At 46.1% G+C, this 22,633-nt stretch overlaps 1 protein-coding gene and 1 pseudogene across 1 annotated transcript in view; one reads left to right on the top strand and one right to left on the bottom strand.

Moving 5' to 3' along the window:
• The window catches only part of LOC124616580 (juvenile hormone esterase-like), a 412,155-nt gene that overhangs the window by 370,765 nt on the left and 18,757 nt on the right, over window positions 1–22,633 (bottom strand). The gene's annotated exons all lie outside the window — the stretch shown is intronic.
• Window positions 16,246–16,363, top strand: LOC124617429 (annotated as a pseudogene).

Here is a 22,633-nt window from a genome sequence, read left to right on the forward strand (position 1 = left end):
TTTTATTAATTCTTGTTTTAATTGGTTTCTCTCTAGACACCGGGACACTGTTTAGAGTTGCGTTATGTTGCACGAAATGTGTATGGTGGTCTGGTGGACTTATCTTCTTCTGATTTTAATCACCATCAATTTCTGTCGCACAGCGGAAGGTGAGCCTGATATAGTGGGATTGGTAAGTCATTTGCCCAGGAAACTGGATCCAGTTTCCCAGACGGTTGCGGCGGCTCTTAGAATTCTATGCCGAGCCGCAACGTGATTAGCACGCTCTAGTCGTCCTTGCTCTCCCTTTTACGTTCTTTCATTTTAAGCTGGAGGTCGGAGAGTAGCTTTAAATACCTCACGTTCTTTGCCGCTGACTTTGTTTTGAACGAGCGCTTACTGGAGTCCTGTACGTCATTTGGGAAGACGTATGAGTTGCTTCGTATAAGTGAAGCGCTATTTATTTCCACTGCTTTTCTTCGGGCGTTGTGTCGTCTTCTGTGTGAAAGTCGTTGTCATAGAGTTGTCTCACAGTGGCTCTCTGTTTACGCTTACACTTGCCTCCACCTCAGTTACACTTCCTCTTCGACTACCAGTTCAGGTGCCAGGTGCGCATTTTCACGCGCCACCTCCTGTGCTCACTGCTAAAATTTTCGTGTTCGTCTTCTGTTGCGCTGCTCCTCGGTGATAACATATGTAGCTTCAACATTCGACTCCACATCCAGACTAGATTCAACACGAGGGCTGCGTGCAGTATCTTCGTTCAAACAAGACGGTTGGGTGTGTCATTGATTGTCTTCTTTCGGTGCTCACAACTTTCCCTCGGGTATTCAGCTCAAATGGATCTGGAGCGCATGTCGGGTTACTTTTCATACACAACATATGCTGTATAGCTCCATACCGTTCCATAATATGCTTGTATGAGTCTGCTTCTCCCATTCGGCACCCATTTAGCATCCCATGACAGAGGATTCCCGAAAAGTAGGTAAATTAGGGATCGACGACCTTATCATGACATGGATCCAAGGCCGATCCGAGAATATTTTTGTTCACAAGCAAAATGTTATTTATCGCCCCCTACGTTCTTCAAACAGTTGCCTTTCCTTGGAAAGACAGTAAAAAATTAATCTAAAACTAGAGATCGCAGAAATGGATTGTTTTCCTTTTGCAATACGTACTACGCAGACATTCCCCTGTAACAAAATAAATTTATGAATCTTATTCTACGGCTGTACACACTCTAAGACAAAGAGAAAACGACGCACCATGAAAGAATTATCCGAACGGGACGAAAATCGGTAGATGTGACGTACATGTACAGACGAACAAATGCAAATGAATGCAGTTTCACAAAAATCGGATGATTTATTAAGCTCAAAGAGCTTCACAAATTGAGCAAGTCAGTACCGCATTAGTCCACCTCTGGCCCTTATGCAGGCTCTGCCGAAAACCCTCCAAAAGTTCCCGATTTGGGAGAGATCCGGCGACCTTGCTGGCCACGGTAGGCTTTGGAAAGCACGGCAAAAAGACTGTGTGTGGACGGGGATTATCTTGCTAAAATGTAAGCCCTGGATGGCTTGCCATGGACGGCAAGGAAATGTGTCGTAGAATATAGTGTACGTACCGCTGTAATGTAAGGGTGCCGACGATGATAATCGAAGGTTTCCAGATGGAAAGAAAGGCACCTTAAACCATCAGTCCCGGTTGTCGGGCCATATGGCGGGTGATAGATTGGTATTCCACCGCTGTCCGGGGCGTCTCCAGACACGTCTTCTACCTGGAATCTCGTTGACCAGAGTAGTATCGTCTTCATTGATGAGTCACGCTTCGAAATGAGCTCCGATGACCAGAAGAAACTTGTCTGGAGACGCCCAGGACAGTGGCGGGATACCAACCTGACTGACTGTCGCGTGCCAATAATGGTTCAAATGGCTCTGAGCACTATGGGACTCAACTTCTGAGGTCATCAGTCCCCTATAACTTAGAACTACTTAAACCTAACTAACCTAAGGACATCACACACATCCATACCCGAGGCAGGATTCGAACCTGCGACCGTAGCGGTCTCGCGGTTCCAGACTGTAGCGCCTAGAACCGCTCGGCCGCTCCGGCTGGCTGCGTGCCAATAGCATGACCCCTTTGGTTGTGATCGGCGGCACCCTTACACCACAGCGGTACGTCGACGATAGTATAGTTGCCATTTTCGTGCCCTTGAGAACAAGCCATACTGGTCTTACACTACTGGCCATTAAAATAGCTACACCACGAAGATGACGTGCTACAGCCGCGAAATTTAACCGACAGGAAGAAGATGCTGTGATATGCGAATAATTAGCTTTTCAGAGCATTCTCACAAGGTTGGCGCCGGTGGCGACAACTACAACGTGCTCACATGAGGAAAGTTTCCAACTGCTTTCTCATACACAAACAGCAGTTGACCGGCGTTGCCTGGTGAAACGTTGTTGTGATGCCTCGTGTAAGGAGGAGAAATGCGTACCATCACGTTTCCGACTTTGATAAAGGTCTAGTCTATCGCAGTTGCTCGCGACATTGCTGGTCGCGTTGGTCGAGATCCAATGACTGTTAGCAGAATATGGAATCGGTGGGTTCAGGGGGGAATACGGAACACCGTGCTGGATCCCAACGGCCTTGTATCACTAGCAGTCGAGATGACAGGCATCTTATCCGCATGGCTGTAACGGATCGTGCAGCCACGTCTCGATCCCTGAGTCAACAGAAGGGGACGTTTGCAAGATAACAAACATCTGCACGAATAGTTCGACGACGTTTGCAGCAGCATGGACTATCAGCTCGGAGACCATGGCTGCGGTTACCCTCGGCGCTGCATCACAGACAGGAGCGCCTGCGATGGTGTACCCAACGACGAACCTGGGTGCACGAAAGTCAAAACATCATTTTTTTCGGATGAATCCAGATTCTGTTTACAGCATCATGATGGTCGCATCTGCGTTTGGCGATATCGCGGTGAACGCACGTTGGAAGCGTGTATTCGTCACCGTCATACTGGCGTATAACCCGGCGTGATGGTATGGGGTGCCATTGATTACACGTTTCGGTCACCTCTTGTTCGCATTGACGGCACTTTGAACAGTGGACGTTACATTTCAGATGTGTTACGACCCGTGGCTCTACCCTTCATTCGATTCCTCCGAAACCCTACATTTCAGCAGGATAATGCACGACCCCATGTTGCAGGTCCTGTACGGGCCTTCCTTGATACAGAAAATGTTCGACTGCTGCCGTGGCCAGCACATTCTCCAGATCTCTCACCAATTGAAAACGTCTGATCAATGGTGGCCGAGCAACTGGCTCGTCACAATACGCCAGTCACTACTCTTGATGAACTGTGGTATCGTGTTGAAGCTGCATGTGCAGCTGTACCTGTACACGCCATCCAAGCTCTGACTCAATGCCCAGGCGTATCAAGGCCGTTATTACGGCCAGAGGTGGTTGTTCTGGTTACTGATTTCTCAGGATCTATGCGCCCAAATTGCGTGAAAATGTAATCACATGTCAGTTCTAGTATAATATATTTGTCCAATGAATACCCGTTTATCATCTGCATTTCTTCTTGGTGTAGCAATTTTAATGGCCAGTAGTGTACATTCCAGCGAGTCAATGCCCGGCCTCCCATGGTGAGGGTCTGTGCTGCCTGCCTTCGTGCTTGCCACTTTGCTACTTTGGCCAGCAAGGTCGCCGGATCTCTCCCCGGTTGAGAACGTTTGGAGCATTATCGGCAGACCCTTTGACGAACTGACGCACCAATTGGGCAGAATTTGGGATGCATTTCTGGAGTCGATTATCACCGGTGTTGAGACATGGCTGCATTATTATTATCCTGAACGGAAACTAGCCAGCACAGTATGGAAATCTCCAGGTTCTCCAATACCAAAAAAAGCGGAAGTTGTTCCATCTCCAGGAAAAGTGATTGCGATTACATTACTTGACTGTCATGGAATGATTTACCAGCGTGCACATCCCTCTTACACTACTGTTACAGCGGGATACTACACTCCTGGAAATTGAAATAAGAACACCGTGAATTCATTGTCCCAGGAAGGGGAAATTTTATTGACACATTCCTGGGGTCAGATACATCACATGATCACACTGACAGAACCACAGGCAGATAGACACAGGCAACAGAGCATGCACAATGTCGGCACTAGTACAGTGTATATCCACCTTTCGCAGCAATGCAGGCTGCTATTCTCCCATGGAGACGATCGTAGAGATGCTGGATGTAGTCCTGTGGAACGGCTTGCCATGCCATTTCCACCTGGCGCCTCAGTTGGACCAGCGTTCGTGCTGGACGTGCAGACCGCGTGAGACGACGCTTCATCCAGTCCCAAACATGCTCAATGGGGGACAGGTACGGAGATCTTGCTGGCCAGGGTAGTTGACTTACACCTTCTAGAGCACGTTGGGTGGCACGGGATACATACGGACGTGCATTGTCCTGTTGGAACAGCAAGTTCCCTTGCCGGTATAGGAATGGTAGAACGATGGGTTCGATGACGGTTTGGATGTACCGTGCACTATTCAGTGTCCCCTCGACGATCACCAGTGGTGTACGGCCAGTGTAGGAGATCGCTCCCCACACCATGATGCCGGGTGTTGGCCCTGTGTGCCTCGGTCGTATGCAGTCCTGATTGTGGCGCCCACCTGCACGGCGCCAAACACGCATACGACCATCATTGGCACCAAGGCAGAAGCGACTCTCATCGCTGAAGACGACACGTCTCCATTCGTCCCTCCATTCACGCCTGTCGCGACACCACTGGAGGCGGGCTGCACGATGTTGGGGCGTGAGCGGAAGACGGCCTAACGGTGTGCGGGACCGTAGCCCAGCTTCATGGAGACGGTTGCGAATGGTCCTCGCCGATACCCCAGGAGCAACAGTGTCCCTAATTTGCTGGGAAGTGGCGGTGCGGTCCCCTACGGCACTGCGTAGGATCCTACGGTCTTGGCGTGCATCCGTGCGTCGCTGCGGTCCGGTCCCAGGTCGACGAGCACGTGCACCTTCCGCCGACCACTGGCGACAACATCGATGTACTGTGGAGACCTCACGCCCCACGTGTTGAGCAATTCGGCGGTACGTTCACCCGCCCTCCCGCATGCCCACTATACGCCCTCGCTCAAAGTCCGTCAACTGCACATACGGTTCACGTCCACGCTGTCGCGGCATGCTACCAGTGTTAAAGACTGCGATGGAGCTCCGTATGCCACGGCAAACTGGCTGACACTGACGGCGGCGGTGCACAAATGCTGCGCAGCTAGCGCCATTTGACGGCCAACACCGCGGTTCCTGGTGTGTCCGCTGTGCCGTGCGTGTGATCATTGCTTGTACAGCCCTCTCGCAGTGTCCGGAGCAAGTATGGTGGGTCTGACACACCGGTGTCAATGTGTTCTTTTTTCCATTTCCAGGAGTGTACACTTCATTTTTGACTGAACTGAGGAAGCACATTGCAAGGAAAATTCCAGAACTTTCTAAGACTGGGTGGCGACTCCATCATGACAATGTGAGGCCCCATGTTGCAAATCAAGTCATGCAGTTTTTAGTTCAATTCAACATTATCTGTGTACCGCATCCATCTTATAGCTCCTATCTTGCTCCCTGTGATTTTTGTTAACTTCCATCACTAAAGGCAAAGCTTCGGGGCATTGGATTTGAGAACTCTGAAGCAATGCCCAAGAACAATGAAGCGATTCTCAAGGACTCGACAAAGAATGACCTGCACGGTGTGTTCGAGGACTTAGAGATGCTGTAAAAAGTGCATTCAAGTAGGGAGCACGTGCTTTGAAAAAGATTCTGTAAAGCTGAAATTGAGTAGTACACATCTGTGAAAATACCAGTCTCAATTTTTGTTGATCTGCTCTCGCCTTAAGGGACAATACAGTGCCGTCGATTTTGATTTCTGGTTTGATTCTTGACGTTCTATTCTGTGGAATTGTAGTGGTATCCGACGGTTTGACTCGAAAGTTCGTTTAATTAGTCAGTCTATATATAGAATTGAAAGCTTTTTTTCGCAACTGACAGCTCATTTACTCTGTGTAAGTGAATTATTCTTAGTGTGTGGTGATTTTTGCTTTTTTTGTTTTGTTTTGAGGAATCGTAATACTCACGTTCGCCCTCTCTAATTTATCCAGCAGTCAGATAAAGTTATTAATTCAGGGCTGAATTACTATCGTGAGATATCTCAGATGTAATGGGGATTGTTATTCAGGCCCCATATCCGCGTGGCATTTCCCTAGGTCGATAATTTTCACTCAATGCCCCCAGGTTTGTGCGCGCCAATTGGTCGACAAACCACAACCTCCAAAGATTCTCCACAAATTTAGCTATCAGGCATTTGCCTGTTACGCACCCCATCTTGTTCGGGCACTTACAGTGTCGAAATCTCCCCTCGCCGCGTCACGGGCGCTGTGCACTGTGGGTCTGGCGGTGGGGCTATGGCTGTCACCTCGCGACTTCCAGACTTCTACATCTACAGGGTGGCACACGAATTGTGTTACCAATTGTTTCTTTCACAATAATTGTGAAATTATTTACGACGCACATTAGATATCCCGCTGGGATCTCTACAGGGGTATCAGCAGAGCTTGGAAAAACAAATGAGTTACGAAATGGACGTGTAATTAACGATACTGCCGCTAGGAGACTAGTAAGTAGTAATGGCTGACATTGGAAGGCTGACGACACAGCAACGATCGGCAATTGTGTTTTTTTTCATGAAACGAAAAGCCTTGTTGTGACTCAGAGGCGTTTTCGACAACAGTTTAACACACGATGGGTCCCTTGCAAGAAGACCATCCACAGGTTGTACGATAAATTTGTACAGGAAGGAACAATATTGGAAGCGAAACGACCTCAGCCTAAGCCTGTTTGTTCGCCGGAGAATACTGAAGCGCTACGAGCTGCTGTACAGAGAAGTCCCGGGACATCGTGTGGAAAGGCAGCAGTGCGACTGGGAATATCCAGACGCTCCGTTCAACGCATTCTTAAGTGACCTCCATATGTACCCATACGAGATGATCTGTGCACAGAAGCTCACTGAAGAACACAAGCAGCAGAGACTACTGTTTGCTCAGGGCGGAGGATAGGGAAGAAACTCTCAACAACGTTTGGTTTTCAGACGAGGCGCATTTTCATTTAGACAGTGTGGTTAACAAACAAAATGTACGCTTTTGGGCCACTGAAAACCCACAAGTGCTTCATGAATGACAACATTATGCTCCGAGGATTACAGCGTGGGCAGCAATTTCCAGTCACGGACTTATTGGACCCTTTTTCTTTGAACAAACTGTGAACAGCGAGCGTTATTTGAGCTTCATTCCGCAGCTTCTTGCTACTGCCTTGCCCTCCAACACGCAGTGGTTCATGCAAGATGGAGCAAGGCCACATACTGTAAACACTGTGTTGGAGTTTTTACACGAGCATTTCGACATGCGGACCATTTCACTCAGGTTTCCAGGCCGCTTCAATGACGGACAAAATTGTCCCCTCAATAATCCAGACCTCAATCCATGTGGCTTTTTTCTTTGGGGGTACCTAAAGAAAAAAAATTTCCCGAAACGTCCACGTGATTTAATGGAGCTCAGAAGACTTATTCTTCAAGCTTGCAGTGAAATTACGGAAGAAATGTGCCGTAGGGTAATCACCAACTTCTGTGTTCGTTTGAAGGAAGTTAGGAAACGAAATGGTGGACATATTGAGCATGTGCTGAGTTACAACAAATCTCCATGGACGGCTCTTCATTGTAGTATATGTTCCTTTCAGAGTGTATTGACAATAAAGTTTATATTCGAAAACAAAATGGTAACACAGCTCGTGCGCCACCCTGTACATCTAGATGGATACTCTGCAAATCACATTTAAGTGCCTGGCAGAGGGTTCATCGAACCACCTTCACAATTCTCTATTATTTCAATCTCGTACAGGGCGCGGAAAGAACGAATACCTATATCTTTGCGTACGAGCTCTGATTTCCCTTATTTTACTGTGGTGATCGTTTCTCCCTATGTAGGTCGGTGTCAATAAAATATTTTCGCATTCGGAGGAGAAAGTTGGTGATTGGAATTTCGTGAGAAGATTCCGTCGTGACGAAAAACGCCTTTCTTTTAATGATGTCCAGCGCAAATCCTGTATCATTTCTGTGATACTGTGTCCCATATTTCGCGATAATACAAAACGTGCTGACCTTCTTTGAACTTTTTCGATGTACTCCGTCTGTCCTATCTGGTAAGGATCCCATTGCGCGCAGCAGTATTCTAAAAGAGGACGGGCAAGCGTAGTGTAGGCAGTCTCCTTAGTAGATCTGTTACATTTTCTATGTGTCCTGCCAAGAAAACGCAGTCTTTGGTTAGCCTTTCCCACAACATTTTCTATCTGATCCTTGCAATTTAAGTTGTTCGTAACTTGGCTGTTTGCCGGTCGGGGTGGCCGAGCGGTTCTAGGCGCTACGGTCTGGAGCCGCGCGACCGCTACGGTCGCAGGTTCGAATCCTGCCTCGGGCATGGATGTGTGTGATGTCCTTAGGTTAGTTAGGTTTAAGTAGTTCTAAGTTCTAGGGGACTGATGACCTCAGAAGTTAAGTCCCATAGTGCTCAGAGCCATTTGAACCACTTGAACTTGGCTGTTTACTGCCAGGCACCGGAGTGCCCCAGTTTCAAAGCGTCAGGGCTCCGCCTTTCACCCCCTCCCGTTAGCTGTGTACCATTCTCAGCATATTGCCCGGGGGCCAAGCGGCATTCGCCTTCGTGGACAAGGCAGCTGGATTTGCTGGCAGAGGTGCTCAGAAATCGCAGTGCCGTTTCCTGAGGTTTTGACGCTCTGAACGCTCAGGAAGAAGCCAGAGTCGTCGGGGACATGCCAGCATACTGACTGCAAATATTGCAGACCAGACACGTCAAAAGTTTGGTTTCGAAAATCCGTTTATTTTTACCAGACGTCCTCCATGAACATACTCACTAGTCAATCAGTCGACGTCTTCACGTGCGGTAAATACAAAAACTCATTCTACAGTTGATAGCTATGTCTACTACTTCTTTTCGATGTGTTGATCTTACATCAATATATTCTGATAGTCTTTTCAAATTTGATCTATTGTTCTTCTGCTAACTGCCGAATTTTTTCTGCCCTAGAGGCAAACAACGTAACGCCATCAGTGAAACGAAGGTACTTCACATACGTTACACTAACACACAGCTCTACTTCGTATACCTGGGAACATCGAGAATAGTTTTGATGACAGTTCAAATGGCTCTGAGCACTATGGGACTCAACTGCTGAGGTCATTAGTCCCCTAAAACTTAGAACTAGTTAAACCTAACTAACCTAAGGACATCACAAACATCCATGCCCGAGGCAGGATTCGAACCTGCGACCGTAGCGGTCTTGCGGTTCCAGACTGCAGCGCCTTTAACCGCACGGCCACTTCGGCCGGATTTGATGATAGTGCCTCTCCTTACTTGATTCCTCTGCCGATTTATAGTTTCTCACTTTTCAGACAGAGTCTAACGGAATGTTGACTCATTGACTTGTCGCTCATGTGTTCATAGCACAGATATTGTTGAAACAGCCTACAGCTTTCATAATTATGAATGCCGGAGAAAGTGATAATTCACACGTGTAGCTTGTAAATAGGCTGTTTAGGTTTCTATGTTGGTAACGTCACGTAGCGCTCTGTATGAAAATCACTGACTGTGCTGTGTGCAGTCTGTGGCTGGTTTGCATTGTTGGAATATTTACCATTTAGTGTTGGGCAGTTGGATGTGAACAGCGCGTAGCGTTGCGCAGTTGGAGGTGAGCCGCCAGCAGTGGTGGATGTGGGGAGTGAGATGGCAGAATTTTAAGAGCGGACGATCTGGACGTGTGTGCGCCAGAAAGAGTAAATTTGTAATACTGGATATCATGAACTGATATATATATATATATATATATATATATATATATATATATATATATATAATGACTTTTGAACACTATTAAGGTAAAATACATTGTTTGTTCTTTACCAAAATCTTTCATTTGCTAACTATGCCAATCAGTAGTTAGTGCCTTCAGTAGTTAGAATCTTTTATTTAGCTGGCAGTAGTGCCGCTCGCTGTATTGCAGTAATTAGAGTATCGAAGATTTTTGTGAGGTAAGTGATTCATGAAAGGTATAGGTTATTGTTAGTCAGGGCCACTCTTTTGTAGGGATTTTTGAAAGTCAGATTGCGTTGCGCTAAAAAATATTGTATGTCAGTTTAGTGATGATCAGAATAAGTACATCTACATCTACATTTATACTCCGCAAGCCACCCAACGGTGTGTGGCGGAGGGCACTTTACGTGCCACTGTCATTACCTCCCTTTCCTGTTCCAGTCGCGTATGGTTCGCGGGAAGAACGACTGTCTGAAAGCCTCCGTGCGCGCTCTAATCTCTCTAATTTTACATTCGTGATCTCCTCGGGAGGTATAAGCAGGGGGAAGCAATATATTCGATACCTCATCCAGAAACGCACCCTCTCGAAACCTGGCGAGCAAGCTACACCGCGATGCAGAGCGCCTCTCTTGCAGAGTCTGCCACTTGAATTTGTTAAACATCTCCGTAACGCTATCACGGTTACCAAATAACCCTGTGACGAAACGCGCCGCTCTTCTTTGGATCTTCTCTATCTCCTCCGTCAACCCGATCTGGTACGGATCCCACACTGATGAGCAATACTCAAGTATAGGTCGAACGAGTGTTTTGTAAGCCACCTCCTTTGTTGATGGACTACATTTTCTAAGGACTCTCCCAATGAATCTCAACCTGGTACCCGCCTTACCAACAATTAATTTTATATGATCATTCCACTTCAAATCGTTCTGCACGCATACTCCCAGATATTTTACAGAAGTAACTGCTACCAGTGTTTGTTCCGCTATCATATAATCACACAATAAAGGACCCTTCTTTCTATGTATTTGCAATACATTACATTTGTCTATGTTAAGGGCCAGTTGCCACTCCCTGCACCAAGTGCCTATCCGCTGCAGATCTTCCTGCATTTCGCTACAATTTTCTAATGCTGCAACTTCTCTGTATACTACAGCATCATCCGCGAAAAGCCGCATGGAACTTCCGACACTATCTACTAGGTCATTTATATATATTGTGAAAAGCAATGGTCCCATAACACTCCCCTGTGGCACGCCAGAGGTTACTTTAACGTCTGTAGACGTCTCTCCATTGATAACAACATGCTGTGTTCTGTTTGCTAAAAACTCTTCAATCCAGCCACACAGCTGGTCTGATATTCCGTAGGCTCTTACTTTGTTTATCAGGCGACAGTGCGGAACTGTATCGAACGCCTTCCGGAAGTCAAGAAAAATAGCATCTACCTGGGAGCCTGTATCTAATATTTTCTGGGTCTCATGAACAAATAAAGCGAGTTGGGTCTCACACGATCGCTGTTTCGAATCCATGTTGATTCCTACATAGTAGATTCTGGGTTTCCAAAAACGACATGATACGCGAGCAAAAAACATGTTCTAAAATTCTACAACAGATCGACGTCAGAGATATAGGTCTCTAGTTTTGCGCATCTGCTCGACGACCCTTCTTGAAGACTGGGACTACCTGTGCTCTTTTCCAATCATTTGGAACCTTCCGTTCCTCTAGAGACTTACGGTACACGGCTGTTAGAAGGGCGGCAAGTTCCTTCGTGTACTCTGTGTAGAATCGAATTGGTGTCCCGTCAGGTCCAGTGGACTTTCCTCTGTTGAGTGATTCCAGTTGCTTTTCTATTCCTTGGACACTTATTTAGATGTCAGCCATTTTTTCGTTTGTGCGAGGATTTAGAGAAGGAACTGCAGTGCGGTCTTCCTCTGTGAAACAGCTTTGGAAAAAGGTGTTTAGTATTTCAGCTTTACGCGTGTCATCCTCTGTTTCAATGCCATCATCATCCCGGAGTGTCTGGATATGCTGTTTCGAGCCACTTACTGATTTAACGTAAGACCAGAACTTCCTAGGATTTTCTGTCAAGTCGGTACATAGAATTTTACTTTCGAATTCACTGAACGCTTCACGCATAGCCCTCCTTACGCTAACTTTGACATCGTTTAGCTTCTGTTTGTCTGAGAGGTTTTGGCTGCGGTTAAACTTGGAGTGAAGCTCTCTTTGCTTTCGCAGTAGTTTCCTAACTTTGTTGTTGTACCGCGGTGGGTTTTTCCCGTCCCTCACAGTTTTACTCGGCACGTACCTGTCTAAAACGCATTTTACGATTGCCTTGAACTTTTTCCATAAACACTCAACATTGTCAGTGTCGGAACAGAAATTATCGTTTTGATCTGTTAGGTAGTCTGAAATCTGCCTTCTATTGCTCTTGCTAAACAGATAAACCTTCCTCCCTTTTTTTTATATTCCTATTAACTTCCATATTCAGGGATGCTGCAACGGCCTTATGATCACTGATTCCCTGTTCTGCACATACAGAGTCGAAAAGTTCGGGTCTGTTTGTTATCAGTAGGTCCAAGATGTCATCTCCACGAGTCGGTTCTCTGTTTAATTGCTCGAGGTAATTTTCGGATAGTGCATTCAGTATAATGCCACTTGATGCTCTGTCCCTACCACCCGTCCTAAACATCTGAGTGTCCCAGTCTATATCTGGTAAATTGAAGTCTCCACCTAAGACTATAACATGCTGAGAAAAGTTGTGTGAAACGTATTCCAAATTTTCTCTCAGTTGTTCTGCCACTAATGCTGCTGAGTCGGGAGGTCGGTAAAAGGAGCCAATTATTAACCTAGTTCGGTTGTTGAGTGTAACTACCACCCATAATAATCCACAGGAACTATCCACTTCTACTTGACTACAGGATAAACTACTACTAACAGCGACGAACACTCCACCACCGGTTGCATGCAATCTATCTTTCTGAACACCGTCTGTACCTTTGTAAAAATTTCGGCAGAATTTGTCTGGTTGCAGCCAGCTTTCTGTACCTATAACGATTTCAGCTTCGGTGCATTCTATCAGCGCTTGACGTTCCGGTACCTTACCAACGCAGCTTCGACAGTTTACAATTACAATACCGATTGCTGCTTGGTCCCCGCATGTCCTGACTTTGCCCCGCACCCGTTGAGGCTGTTGCCCTTTCTGTACTTGCCCAAGGCCATCTAACCTAAAAAACCGCCCAGCCCATGCCACACAACCCCTGCTACCCGTGTAGCCGCTTGTTGCGTGTAGTGGACTCCTGACCTATCCAGCGGAACCCGAAACTCCACCACCCTATGGCGCAAGTCGAGGAATCTGCAGCCCACACGGTCGCAGAACCGTCTCAGCCTCTGATTCAGACCCTCCACTCGGCTCTGTACCAAAGGTCCGCAGTCAGTCCTGTCGACGATGCTGCAGATGGTGAGCTCTGCTTTCATCCCACTAGCGAGATTGGCAGTCTTCGCCAAATCAGATAGGCGCCGGAAGCCAGAGAGGATTTCCTCCGATCCATAGCGACACACATCATTGGTGCCGACATGAGCGACCACCTGCAGATAGTTGCACCCTGTACCCTTCATGGCATCCGGAAGGACCCTTTCCACATCTGGAATGACTCCCCCCGGTATGCACACGGAGTGCACATTGGTTTTCTTCCCCTCTCTTGCTGCCATATCCCTAAGGGTCCCTATTACGCGTCTGACGTTGGAGCTCCCAACTACCAGTAAGCCCACCCTCTGCGACCGCCCGGATCTTGCAGACTGAGGTGCTGCCTCTGGAACAGGACAAGCAGCCATATCAGGCCGAAGATCAGTATCATCCTGAGACAGAGCCTGAAACCGGTTCGTCAGACAAACTGGAGAGGCCTTCCGTTCAGCCCTCCGGAATGTCTTTCGCCCCCTGCCACACCTTAAGACGACCTCCCACCCTACCACAGGTGAGGGATCAGTCTCAATGCGGGCAGTATCCCCGGCAACCACAGTCGTAGTCCGAGCGGGGGATGCGTGGGACGAGGTGGCTGTCCCCGGCAAACCCCCATCCGGACCCCCACAGTGATGCCCATTGGCAACAGCCTGAAGCTGTGTGACCGAAGCCAACACTGCCTGAAGCTGGGAGCGAAGGGATGCCAACTCAGCCTGCATCTGAACACAGCAGTTGCAGTCCCTATCCATGCTAAAAACTGTTGTGCAAAGAACGCCTGAACTAATCTACAGAGAGCGCAAACAAGTCGACACAAAATTTAAACGGTTATTAAAATACAAGATTGCCTAGTAAATGCAGTAATACTGCTACTTGCGCACTGCTGACACACTGCTCGGCGGCGGAAGGAGACTACGCGATTTTACACTATTCAGGTACTAAAACGCGATGCTACAACTCTCAAATACTATAATACGCCCGAAATTTATGAATTAAACAATGCAAGTACCAAAAACACGCAAAGAAATTAAGAATTAAACTACGTAACAAATGAGTGAGCTAGGAGTATACGTCTTGCTGCTGCAGCTGCTTATCCAGAAATGTCTGAGTACGTTCAGTTTTGCTCAGCTGTTTGAAAATCAAATAACGTAAGGGGTTTACCAGCACAGTAATTCATTAATTTTTCTAAGGGGACGTTTCAAGCTCTGTTCATACCTGCAATGAGTCTGATGTGCTGACATCTTTTTAAAGCCCACATGCTTCAAGACTATGTTTATTTTCCTCTCTGCAGGCGGTTGTTATTTATGTGAATATCTTGTCCATTATAGAGAGGAACCTGAATCGTCTACAGTCTGCTTAAGTCTTGTTTGACTATAATGCTGTGGAGAAAAACTGCTATTGCATTGTTCCAGTTTTTTCGAGTTACCTTGTTGTGTAGACATTTGGTAAATAATTCTTTCTGGTTCCTACTGTTTTACTTTTCCTTCTTGTTTAACCATTTCCATTAAAATAGCATCATGTGATGGCGCCTTTCCTTTCTTCGTACCTCGACGTCTCAACTGGCATTATATCCAAATTGTCAGTATTTCTGTCATTGACGATTTGTGCTTCTGGTTAATATTTTGAAATTTTGGAACGTTTGTACAGTGCCGTCGTGTTATTAGTGGCTGTCATTTGCCGTCTTAATAGTTATGTGATGTATTCGTAACATAACTTTTTGTTTTATGTTCTTCATATTGTCTTAGAACACTGGACTCGTTTTCGGGAGGAAGACGGTTCAAACCCGCGTCCGGCCATCCTGATTTAAGTTTTCCGTGATTACCCTAAATCGCTTCAGGCAAATGCCGGGATGGTTCCTTTGGAAGGGCACGGCCGATTTCGTTCCCCATCCTTCCCTAATCTGAGCTTGTGCTCCGCCTCTAATGGCCGGCCGCTGTGGCCGAGCGGTTCTAGGCGCTACAGTCCGGAGCCGCGCTGCTGCTACGGTCGCAGGTTCGAATCCTGTCTCGGGCATGGATGTGTGTGATGTCCTTAGGTTAGTCAGGTTTACGTAGTTCTAAGTCTGGTGGACTGATGACCTCAGATGTTAAGTCCCTTAGTGCTTAGAGCCATTTGAACCATCCACCTCTAATGACCTTGTTGTCGACGGAGCGTTAAACACTAATCTCCTCCTCCTCCTCCTCCTCTTCATATTCTTATTCTTTTCTCTCGTTTCTCTAAGTAAATGTTGTTTATTTCTTCTCATATTCTCTCGAACAAATTTCCGAACTGTTTTGTTTTCTTGGAGATACCGTATCGTATTCCTGTTATCATTAGTTTAAATCTCTCTTTTCTTTAATAGCCGTCTTATTCTATTTGCTATTTTCTTTTCTTTTATTTACTTTATCCCTTCATACTTAACAAATTTTGCTCTTCAATTAATAATTACCCCTTTGGTCTCCGTCTCTGTGATTTTCATCTTCCACTATACCAAATTTTTAGTACCTCATGCCCAAAACACCCCCAATGAAAAACCGTTCTTTAGTTTTTGTATCACTTTCAATTAAAATTCCGCCATTATCGTTTCTAGTATAATTGCTTCGTTTATCGGTGTCTTTAACTTTTTGAGAAGTCTTTTACGTCTTCGTCATAATGTGAACTCCTTGATGCACTGATCTGAGTGGCATCCATTAAATATCTTTTATTTATTTTAGTCAGCGAACCCGGACCAGGTGAGGATCCAGGTTTGGGTTTTGTAGGGGTGAGGGAGTGTCACGGTCTCTTGTCTTCCACTCCCGACACTGTCTGCGTTCACCCCAACATTTAAAGTGCCTCAAACGGCTAGGATTTTAACGATAAAATATGTAACATGTTAATTTAACAATATGGGCAATGGCCTTGCCGCAGTGGATACACCGGTTCCCGTCAGATCACCGAAGTTAAGCGCTGTCGGGTGTGGCCGGCATTTGGATGGGTGACCATCCCGGCCGCCATGCGCTGTTGCCATTTTTCGGGGTGCACTCAGACTCGTGATGCCAATTGAGGAGCTACTCGACCGAACAGTCGCGGCTCCGGTCACAGAAAACCATCGTAACGACCAGGAGAGCGGTATGCTGACCACACGCCCCTCCTATCCGCATTCTCAGCTGAGGATGACACGGCGGTCGAACGGTCCCCATGGGCCACTTGTGGCGTGAAGATGGAGTGCTTAATGTAACAATAATAACTTGAGTACATCAGCGGTTATTACAGTGCACGTTATTTTATATTTTGCTGAACTTTGTGTGGCGGGTGAGTTGTTCGGCGTGGCATATGATCTGAAGCTACCGCTCGAGTTTCACCGCGCCGCTGCTCTCAATATTCTTTCACCTGGGCAGGCAGATTGACGTCCCGGGAAACTACACTTGGCAGAAGGGCCTCCAGTAAGCCAGCTGACCTGCCAGTGCTGAAATGTGCCCACGGCAGCCTCAGCTTGAGACTGGGGACTTTGGAATCTCGGGGCTTCGTAACAACACGACCAGCTGTCGTGCCGATCATGTGCCAGAAAGCTGCCACTCAAGTCCCAGACCAGCGCTGCTATTTGGCAGTCAGTCAATCTCCGTGTGACTCATAAAGCATTACAGTCGAGAAGGTTGCAGGCTGTGACTCAACATCTTGTCTGCAGAGTGGGTCGATGGCCAGCATTTCCACGCTTTTATCCCCTTTAAAGCTATCCACCGATATAGTCAGATGGCTACTGACAGCCGTAATGTGTGAATCTCTGCAGTCGATGTTGCGATTTGCTGTGGTTGATCCTCTTTAATTGTTAGTAAAATGTAAATAAGAGCGGCGCCACTCCTCGTTCTTTAAGAGATTCGCCTTGACCATTTGACTGTTCATGTCAAAGTAGAATGAAACCCGTTATCAACACAGGTCCAAACGTCCCTAGTTTCTGCAATATTAGGCAATCAGCTTTTGTTACTATCTCACTTACGATCGTTTTTCAACTGCTTATTGGAAGTTCGTAAATTGCTGTAATCAGAGTGTAGATTGCTGAGCTGTTCTAGGACGCCAAGATCAACCCCAACATGTATACTGGCATTGTCAGCGAACACTTGTTCAGACCAGACACAATGCTATACAAGCGAGCAATGGCGTAAGAACTTTACTTGCCTAACGCGTTGACTCGGTACTAGCAATAGCTCAAGGAATTTGCTTCGTGTAACAACGGCATAAGAGTCGAGTGGCATGGAAGGGTATCATTAGTTGATGGAGCGAGACAGGGTTGTAACTTACCCAGATCTTATCCGATATCTACACTGAGCAAGCAGTAACTGAAATAGACGAAAAATTTGGAGTAGGAATTGAAGTCCAGGGAGAAGAAAAAAAAGTGAGGTTCCCCGATGACGTAATTCTGTCAGGAACAGCAAAGACTTAGAAAACCTGCTGAACGGAATGGGAAGTGTCTGGGAAGGAGGTTAAAAGACGAACGTCAACAAAAGCAAAGCGAGGATGATGGAATGTAGCCGAATTAAATCAGGTAATGCTAAGGGAATCTGATTAGGAAACGAGACACTTAAAGTAGTAAACGAGGCTTGCTATTTAGGGAGCAAAAAACCGACGATAGCCGAAGCAGAGAGCATATAAAGCGTAGTCTGGTAATGGCAAGAAAAGCGTTTCTGAATAAGAAGAATTTGTTAACATCGAGTATAGATTTAAGTGTCAGGAAGTCTTTTTCTGAAAGTATGGAGTGTGGCCGTGTACGGAGGGGAAACGTGGATGATAAACAGTTTAGACAAGGAGAGAATAGAGGCTTTGGAATGTGGTACTACATAAGAATGCTGAAGATTAGGTGGGTAGATAACGTAACTAATGAGGAGGTACTGAATAGAATTGGGGAGAAAAGAAATTTGTGGCAGTGCCTGACTAGAAGAAGCGATCGGTTGGTAGGACATGCTCTGAGGCATCAAGGGATCATTAATTTAGTATTGGAGGGAAGTGTGTTTGTGTGTGTGTAGGGGGGTGGGGGCAATGGTAAAAATCGTTGAGGGAGACGGAGACGAATACAGCAAGCAGATTCAGAAGGATGTAGGTTGCGGTGGTTACTCGGAGATGAAGAGGCTTGCACAGGATAGAGAAGTATGGAGAGTTGCCACAAACAAGGCTTCGGATTGAAGACCACAACAACAACGAGTGGACTCTTGAAAAGTAAGTTACCCATTACTATGAAAGGCCAAGTAACTTTTACTGAATGCTGCACTGAACTTCAAACAGACACACACACATGACACTATTTTTCAACGTAATTACCAAGTCTCTGTAAACAGTTGGAACGTTTTTCCAGTCATTCAATCCCTCGACGATAGAAATCCGCTGCTTGTTCACGGAGCCATAGGAGAACTGCTGTGTGGCCGTCTCATCGTTGGAAAATCTGTAACTGCTGGGAATCAGTTCCTCTATCGCCTGGACATTGTCGCCTGTGGTGGATGTCGGTGGCCTTCCTTCCCGATCAGCATCCGCCACGTCTGTGTGGCTTTAGCCACCATAATTTCACGGTGAATCTGAGTGTAATTTAGGCGTTTCGCCCACAAGAACCGTTTAGTCCGGCGTACTTCGACTTTCGACTGCGTTTCCAGTTGCTGCGCCACTTCACCCCCACACTGTGATGCACCCGTCATTCGCATAGCAGCAGATCCGTGTCTGCAGGGAACTTGAAGCACGCACTTCCTTCTGACAATGCACCAATGTTGGTGTACAATGGTACGACATGTGGGACTTAGCTTTTGAAGTGCCCTCGTACAACGTCGCTATTGCTTATTTCTGCGGCACTCCATGCGCATTGCCCTGACCAAAGGCTGGATCGAGGTGGATGAGCTTTATGTCCTCCATGCTAACCCCACTTCCGCCCACCGACTTTCTCTTTCCTTCAGTGATGGAGCATCTTTTGTTGCGCGGCTTGTGCGTTACTGTCCTCTGCTCCTGACTACGGAAGCCAAAAGGTGCAGCCTGCCTTTGTGTGAAGGATGGATACTGTCAATGCTTTGAGTGAGATGTTATCGGCTTTCGTAAAATGCAGTAATTCACGAGAGTAACGTGCATTTACTTCAACTGACATTCTATGCATGACAGTCCCAATAGTTCGAAAATCCTGCGTATCAGGACCCATGTTCATTTGCAGTTTTCTTCTCAGTTTCACCTAAAGACTCTGATTTCTCAGTTCCTGCACACTATTTTCAGTGCTCTTACTATGCGATGAACGTAACTGCACATTTAAGTAAGTTTAAAACCATAGTCTTTTAAAGTGCCAAATATATAGCTAAAAATATGTGGATATTTAGTTGACGTCGACCTACATAGGGAGAAACGATCATCATAATACAATAATGGAAATCAGATCTGATACGGAATGATATAGGTGTTCGTTTCTTCCTCACACTGTTTGAGAACGGAATACAAGGTGCGTTCCATAAGAAATGCGACCAAATTCATAAAAAATAATTTATTGAATATATTCGTACAAATAATCGAAAATTTTCAAAATAGCACCCTCTTGCTTCGATACACTTCTGGAGGCGGTGTTTCCATGCCCAGAAGGCATCCTGGTTTTCCGGAATGTCCTTTAGAGCTGATGTAACATGCGCCTGGATGCTTTCAATCATGTCCCAATGCTTTCCTTTCATGACTCCTTTTAACCGAGGAAACAAAAAAAAAGTCAGTGGGAGCCAGGTCAGGACTGTAAGGAGGCTGGGGAACCAATGGGATCTTGGTCTCGGCCAGGAAGTCGTTGACAATGAAGGCGCTGTGACTTTGCGCGTTGTCGTGGTGAACTTTCCACGTGTCATTGATAGCGGCGCTTCTGCAGCGCGGGACCATCCTTTTCAGTACTTCCACGTAGAAAGCTGAATTCACTGTAGTCCCGGTAGGTACGAATTCGTCGTGGACAATGCCTCTGACGTCAAAAAAGACAGTGAGCATGGTTTTGATCCTGGACTTGCTCATGCTTGCCTGCTTGGGACGGTGCGTCAATGGGGTGTGCCACTCTGAACTCTGCCTTTTTGTCTCAGGGTCGTATTCAAAAATCCACGACTCACATCACCAGTGATAACCGAGTTTAAAAAATGAGGATCATTTTCTCACATTTCCGGGCATGGATGCGTGTGGTCCTTAGGTTAGTTAGGTTTAAGTTGTCGTAAGTTCTAGGGGACTGATGACCTCAGAAGTTAAGTCCCATAGTGCTCAGAGCCATTTGAACCATTTTTCACACATTTCCAACATTCTTCGGCACCGAAGCACTCGCATGTGCTTGTGTTCGTCGGTCAACACTTTTGGAACGAGTTTGGCACTCTCATATTCAAATCTTCGGCCACAATGCGGAAAACGGTTGTTTTTGACATGTTTAGAGTTTGTGCTATCAATTGAAGCCTCAACCGTCTGTCAGAGTTCAAACAATTGCGTAACGCGTCACATTTTCGTCGACTCGTGCGGTTGATGGCCGTCCACTGCGAGGTTCGTCGGTGATCTCGGCCCTCCATGAACGACTTGTGCCATCGGAAAACTTGTGATTTGGACAAGCAATCATTCCCAAAGGCATGCTCAAGTAATGGAAACGTTTCGGTGGCGGACTTCCCAAGTTTAACGCAAAATCTGATAGCGTACCGTTGCTCTACAGAATGACCCATTGTGCCATGTTACATAAACTCAAAACGGGGTTGACAGAAACGCACGTCTTGACTCTCCGGCAGCTCCCAGCCGAATGAGACAAAGAGCGTTTTGAAGCTAACACCCCGCTCCACTTAGCCCAGCCGGTTACAGCACGCTGTGGTGTACCGTTGCGTCAGAAAAAAATTGGTCGCATTGCTTATGGAACGCACCCTGTAATAGAGAATTATTGTGGAGGCGGTTCGAAGAACCCTACGCCAGGCACTTAAGTGTGATTGGGAGAGTATCCATGTAGATGTAGGTGTACTTTAAGAAAAATGAAAAGAGAGAAAATAAAGAAGCCTGGCAGGCAGGACTGTTGATAAAATATGCATATATCGATACTTTTTCAACAAATATGGATATATCAAGGCGGTACTTTTTCAGCGCTGCATCGATATCGAAATGGCTATAACGAACGCCGATATTTCTATTTTATATTTTTTTCGCAATTTTCGATAAATATTTGAAATTATTCTTTTAAAATTGTTGTATAGCGTAATTTTACTTGTGTGAAGGAGTTTTACTACTTTTTGAGCTTTCATCACGTCCAGTCTTCTTCCTTGATTGTGTGAAGCAAGTACAGATGACACAAAGAAGTAGTCCAGTTGCACTGTGGGGTGGCGGTGTGGATGGAATAACAAGATTTCCGATGTGAAGCAGCAGCACACCAGTTGCGTTAAAAAACGATTTTTATCGCAGCTAGTGTGTTATTTCTTCAAACAAAAATCTAAATGACAAGATTGGTCTTTGCGGTGGACGGAGACGTGTGAGGCAAATGCTGACGTAATCGGCGTCCGGTGCTACCAACAGACACTGCAACGTTTAACTTCACCTCGCAATTTCGACACAACTGCTAGTTTGCGGACGTTCACGGAAACGAAAAACAGGTAAGTCGGCATGAAGCGATCCAAAAATCCGATATGTCACGAGACCGAACGACGGACCCATGGGACTCCTTTATTGTGCCACTAACATGCAGTTACCATTGTTAGCAGAATGTTTACCACCAACCGTGAGCGTGCATCTTTTTCCTTTCAACTCTTGCTCTAAGGGGGATAAGCAGACTGCTAGTTTGTTGATGTACACAATATCTTATAATAAATCGATACCTAAATATTCAGCTCTAAAGCTGCAGTATATTTACAATGCGCATCCATATTTTTTTTTATTTATTTATTTTTTTGCCTGTACGGCAATATTTCTCCCGACGATATATCGATAATTCTTTTAGATACATCGAGCGCCGATAATGAGTTTTTAAATATCGATATATCGGATTCCAGACACTTTTAAAAATATCAACAGTCCTACTGGCAACTGCGTTTTTATTGGTATTAGTACGACTGTTTCACTGGATATATGGACATATCTGCACAAAGACACCCCTCAATCTCTACTGACATTTTATAATGATTTCGGCGTTTTCATAGTAAGCTTTCTGCGAGCTGAGAATGTCTAACACTAGAGGTATTCCGCTTTCATCGTAAGGCATATTCAGTAGTTAGACTGGAAACATTAGAAACACATGACAGTTTTTGTTGTCTACATTTTTATAGACTTAGGAACAGGTCTGCTTGTGAGGTTTCCCCTGTTTGA

The sequence above is a fragment of the Schistocerca americana genome, chromosome 5 (assembly GCF_021461395.2).
Source record: "Schistocerca americana isolate TAMUIC-IGC-003095 chromosome 5, iqSchAmer2.1, whole genome shotgun sequence".
Classification (NCBI taxonomy): domain Eukaryota; kingdom Metazoa; phylum Arthropoda; class Insecta; order Orthoptera; family Acrididae; genus Schistocerca; species Schistocerca americana.